The sequence below is a fragment of the Arachis stenosperma genome, chromosome 9 (genome assembly GCF_014773155.1).
Source record: "Arachis stenosperma cultivar V10309 chromosome 9, arast.V10309.gnm1.PFL2, whole genome shotgun sequence".
Taxonomy (NCBI): domain Eukaryota; kingdom Viridiplantae; phylum Streptophyta; class Magnoliopsida; order Fabales; family Fabaceae; genus Arachis; species Arachis stenosperma.
In genome coordinates, this window is record NC_080385.1 from 63754005 (window position 1) to 63760297 (window position 6293).

The window sequence follows — 6293 nt, forward strand, 5'->3', positions numbered from 1 at the left end:
TCCCGACGTATTATACAGAAGAGGATTCTCAAACCCCCTCCTGAGGTGCGTCCCGACCTCAGAAACAAAGAGCGTCCTCGAAGAAGTCCACGAAGGCATGTGTGGGAACCATCTCGGAGCTCGGGCCCTATCCAAGAAAATAGTCAGAGCCGGACTCTACTGGCCGACCTTGCAAAGAGACGCAGCGGAGTTTGTGAAAATATGCCCCCCTGCCAAAAGCATGCCAATTTTCACAAAGCACCACCCGAAGACCTCATAAGCATCACTGCACCATGGCCCTTCGCAAAGTGGGGACTCGACCTACTCGGCCCGTTCCCACAAGGACCGGGGCAAGTCAAATACCTCATAGTAGGGGTCGACTACTTCACAAAGTGGATCGAAGCTGAACCCTTAGCCACTATTACGGCTCAGAAAAGCCGTAAATTCCTATACAAAAACATTGTCACGAGGTTCGGAGTCCCCTACTCCATCACAACGAACAATGGAACACAGTTCACAGACACAAGTTTTCAGAACTTAGTGGCCGAGCTAAAAATCAAACAGCAGTTCACGTCGGTCGAACACCCACAAGCCAATGGACAAGCAGAGGCTGCAAATAAAGTCATCTTGGCCGGATTAAAACGAAGACTCCAAGAGGCCAAAGGGGCATGGGCCGACGAACTCCCCCAGGTATTATGGGCATATCGGACAACCCCACACTCTACAACGGGAGAATCCCCATTCCGACTAGCTTACGGAATGGAAGCAATGATTCCCGTCGAAATAGACGAAGGATCACCCAGAGCCATCTTCTACAACGAAGAAGGCAACACTCAGGCACAAAGGGAAGAACTCGACCTCCTCCCCGAAGTCCGAGAAAGAACCCGAATCAGAGAAGAAGCCTTAAAACGGCGAACGGCCCTCAGATACAACCAAAAGGTAATAAAGCGAAGCTTCTCCACTCACGACCTGATTTTAATCCGAAATGACATCGGAACACAAAAGTCGGGAGAAGGAAAACTAGCCGCAAATTGGAAGGGGCCCTACAAGGTAACAGAAGTCTTAGGGACAGGCTACTACAAGATCTCCGACCTAGAAGGCAATGAGCTGCCCAGAGCCTGGCACGCCTGTAACCTAAGACGGTACTACAGCTAGAAAAACTTAACCCGAGGTGTACTCTTTTTCCCTACGAGGGTTTTTTAACGAGACACCCGGTTAAGTAGGACACCCGACCTAGTCAATGGGGTAAACACTTTGTAAATACTCTTCTTTTTTAAATACTAATCAAATTTCTTTATTTTCTCTTCTTCGTGATGAAGTATATCCTAGAAAAGTACCCCACCAAGGCGCATTAATTTATGCTCGGCAAAACGCAAAAAATCATTTGCCAAAGGCCATACAAGGTCGGCAAAGATAAAGCGACGAGGTTCAAATTAATGTGAGAAGTTATAAAAGTAACTCTGAAATGGCTTGAAAAAGCCGAATAGAAAAGAAGTTACAAAAATAACTTAAAAAAAAGGCCGACCAAACGAACGAAGTCGGACCTGACTAAAGGAGGTACTCAAGGATCCCGAAGTCCGAGAACAAACTCGGACCCAAGAAAGAAGCCTTAAAACGGCAAAGAACTAGGACTTCGAGAAAACGCTAGCTAAAAAGTTGTTACCCAAAAACAACTAAAAAGCAAAAAAGCGAAAACGAGAAGTCACAACGCTAGCTAAAAAGTTGTTACCCAAAAACAACTAAAAAGCAAAAAAGCGAAGACAAGAAGTCACAACGCTAGCTAAAAAGTTGTTACCCAAAAACAACTAAAAAGCAAAAAAGCGAAGACAAGAAGTCACAACGCTAGCTAAAAAGTTGTTACCCAAAAACAACTAAAAAGCAAAAAAGCGAAGACAAGAAGTCACAACGCTAGCTAAAAAGTTGTTACCCAAAAACAACTAAAAAGCAAAAAGCGAAGACAAGAAGTCACAACGCTAGCTAAAAAGTTGTTACCCAAAAACAACTACAAAGCAAAAAAGCGAAGACAAGAAGTCACAACGCTAGCTAAAAAGTTGTTACCCAAAAACAACTAAAAAGCAAAAAGCGAAAACGAGAAGTCAAAACGCTAGCTAAAAGTTGTTACCCGAGAACAACTAAAAAGCAAAAAAGCGAAAACGAGAAGTCAAAACGCTAGCTAAAAAGTTGTTACCCGAAAACAACTAAAAAGCACAAAAGCGGAAACAAAAGCCAAAAACGCGGACAAAGCTACAAATCTCAAAGCGCTAGCCAAAAAGTTGTTATCCAAAAACAAACTAGAAGGCATAAAAGCGGAACGAAAAAGCCAAAACACAAAAGCATGGCATAATAAAGCTACAGAGTAGCTAAAGAAGAAAATGTCCAACATGTTTGCAGAACACATCCAAAAAACAAAGAAGCCCACAGGCCGGGCCAACCACCAAAAATAAAGATCACAGAGGACCAATGGAATACTTTCCAGTCTCCGCATCAAAAACAGAAACTGGGACTGCGTCGACAGCACCATCCCGACTCGAAACCTGCACACCGGACCTATCCTCAGCCAAAGGTGAAGTCGGGTTCACAACCGGTACCTCGGGGTCGGACACTGGAGCCTTGGGTCGGACACCGGAGCCTCGTCATCGGCCGGAGCAGGAACGATCTTTCCCTCCACAACCACGTTCTCCGTGCTAAACAAGCTTAGATCCAGGTCGGGAGCAAGAACCCGGACCTGATCCCTCAGATTCACAAACATAGCATCCATACCCTTAGCCACATTGTCCTCCAGCTCATAAAAATCATCCTGAGCAGACTGCAATTTCTCCTTCGTCTCCACAAGCTCGGCGTACAGCTTAGTGTAGTTCTCCGTCGCCACCCTCGCCATCTCCTCAGACGTCCTCGCCGCCGCCACAGCCGCAATAGCCCTAGCCTTCTCTCCCTCCAAAGACTCCTCCAGCTCAGTAATCCTAGCGTCCTTCAGCTGACTAATCTTATCAAGCTCGGACCGTGCCTTCTCAAGTCGGGAGCTGGTCGCCCCAAGGGGAGCTTTCTTGAACTCCCGAGCAATGGCGGCATGAAGACTAGCCATCCGAACACAGCTCCGTGCCATATACTGAAAGTGATGCTCCATGGACGCATCGTCAGTAGAAATAAAAGTCTCGGGGAGAATGTGCTGCTCAACCCAACCAAGAGCGTCGAAATCCTTGTCATTAAAGCCGGCAGGCTCTCGGGAGGTCTTCTGTTTCTTGGGAGAGGACCCGAGGTCGAGGACGGGGAAAGCTGACCGGGTCCGGAGGACGGAGGATCCTGAGTTATAGCTCGGAACTGAGGGGTTGGAATGGTCTTCGACCGAGTTTGAACACCCACGGTAGTCTTCTGCGGGGAAGGTCGGGCAGAAGCCTCAGCCTCAATATTCCGAGCTGCAGCGGACTTTTTCGACCGACGAAGAAACTTCATAGAATCAGCCTGAGAAGACATCTCTGCAGAAACAAAAGAAAAAGACTATCACAAACAGAAAAACCATAACGAAGCCAAAATACGAAAAAGGAAATCTCAAAGAGAGTCGGGAACTACCTAACTCGGAACGGAGAAGGCTTGGATCTCCCAACATTTTCTTCGTATCCAAGTGAGGCGCCCGACCCCATAGACTGCTCAACACACCAACAAAGCCTGTTCCACCTCATCTAAACTCTCGAAAGTGTACTTAACCGACACTACATTCTCCTGCCAGCAAAGAGGAAAAGAAGGCTCCCCACTCTCATCTAGAAAGAAAGGTCGGACATCTCCAGCAGCCCGGACCTTGAAATAGTAGTTCTTAAAATCATGAAAGACTCATCATACAAGGTACAAAACTTCTTTCCGGCGGTTGCCCTAAAGGAAACCCAAGACACCTTCCCTCCACCCGACCCCGGCTTCGTCAACACAAACAAATAAGAAAAAAGGGAAACAGAAGGGGAGACACCCAAAATCTGACACAGAAGTTGAAACAGCTTTAAAAATGCCCAGGAGTTAGGATGGAGCTGCGAAGGGGCAAGATTACAAGACCAAAGGACCTCGGATTCTAAGTCGGTGAAAGGAAGTCGGACACCTAGCTTAGAAAAGAAACAATCGTAAGCATAGAAGAAAAGTTTCTCGGAACTCTCTAAAGGCGGGAAACATACCCTCTCCTCGGACTCCGGGGCTACTAGCTCATAATCTCGCTCAGACTCCCTGTTCTCACAAATACTACACTCCCTACGGAACCTAATCAAGTACTCAGAATCTACAACAGACGGGACCCTTAGAGGAGCAGGATCTACCCAACCTAGACCACTCGGAATCTTGGTCGACATTGCTTGAAATACCTTTCGAGACATAAAAAATCTTGCCTACAAAGAAAGAATACAACAGCAAGGCAAAAATCACACAAAGGCAGAAAAAACCCATTTCAGCAGAAACAAGAAAATAAAGTTCTTTTAAGGAAAATACAGCAAATAGGCAAAGTAATCAGAGAAAAGAGCCCCCACCACACAACATGCAAACAACAGTGGCGGCACCTCTTTCCGGGGCAACCCAAACATAGAAGAAAAAGAAACAGAAGCACACGTACACAGCAAAAGTGAAAGACAAACCTGGAAAGAAAGGAAAGAAGACGGCGAGCTCCAAACGCAAAGAGAGCAAGAACGGCGGCGAAGAAGAAACTCCGAAAAAGCGCACAAAAAGAACAGAGAGATGATGAAAGGACTCGAAAGAAAAGTGGTGAAAAACTCAGAAAAAGAAAGGAATAAAAACAAAAGAAAAAAGGGGCAAATATATAAAGCCTCCACAGAGCGCCGCACGGAAATCGAGGAAGAAACGGTAACAGGCAATAAATGCTGAAACGACCGTTTTTCAAATTTCAAAACTACTATGCCCGAGCTCGACCCCTCCAGAGGACGAACTCGGGCAGGGGCACTGTTCATACCCTGACCGAGCTCTCCTAAACTCGGCCACCCCACCAAAGGTCCGACCTCGTCCTAAAGGCCCACACCTGAGGTCGGACCTCGGACCAATAGAGGGAAAAGGCCCATCAAGAGGAGCGAAGCCCAAAACCTAAAGGCCGAAAAGGCCTAGGAAAGGCGGTTCCACAGAGATAAAGATAAAACTCCCAAAAGATAAGATAAGATAAGAATATCTTATCCAGGGATGATCACAGCCAACTACTATAAATACACTGGAGCACCCAGGTATAACTCATACTCTAATTCTACTTGATATCTGCTTGGACCCATGCTAACTTAAGCATCGGAGTGTCATTGCAGGTACAACCCCCCGCCGTTCAGCACACCAAGCTCGGGTCACAGACCCCCACCTCGGGCCTTGCCAGACGACCGAGCTGCACGTTTCAAGTAACCCTCGGAACAGGCACCATTCTGGGCGTTTAACGCCAGTAATGGTACCATTTTGGGCGTTAAACGCCAGAATGGGCACCATTCTGGGCGTTTAACGCCAGGTGTACAGCATCCTGGGCGTTTTAGAAAAACGCCCAGTGAGGAAGAATTTCTGGCGTTTAACGCCAGCCAGGGTACCTGGCTGGGCGTTAAACGCCCAAGTGGGGCAACAGATGGGCGTTAAACGCCAGAATGAGTGCCATTCTGGGCGTTTAACGCCAGCTTGGTGGGGGGACCACAATTTTGTTTTCAAATCAGATTTTTTTCAAACTTTCCTTTTCTCACCCATACTTTTCTACAAAATCACACTTCAATCATTCATCATTCACTTTCAAATCTTCAAAAATCAAAACCTTTTTTTCAAATTTGTTTCAAATCAATTACAAACATTGTTAAAAAATTTCACCCTTTTCTCAATTTCTTCTCATATCTTCTCAAATCTCCTTTCAAATTCTTCTTTTTTTTCGAAAACTCCCCTCCCCACCTTATAAATACACGTTTGTTCCCCTCTTCCACCACACCATTCGAATTTTCTCTTCCTCCCCCTCTCTTCTCTCTTCTCTTTTGCTTGAGGACAAGCAAACCTCTAAGTTTGGTGTGCTTTTCCGTGATCACTAAGCCAAGATTCATCAATATCATGGCTCCTAAGGGAAAACAAACCAATTTAAGAGGCAAGAAAGAGAATAATCCAAAGAATCTTTGGAATGAAGAGAAGTTCTTAACCAAAGAACATGAAGACCATTATCATAAAATAATGGGTCTGAGGTCAGTGATCCCGGAAGTTAAATTTGATCTGAAAGAAGATGAATATCCGGGGATCCAAGAGCAAATTCGAAACAGAGGATGGGAAGTTCTAACCAATCCTGAAACAAAGGTTGGAAGGAACATGGTTCAGGAATTCTACTCAAATCT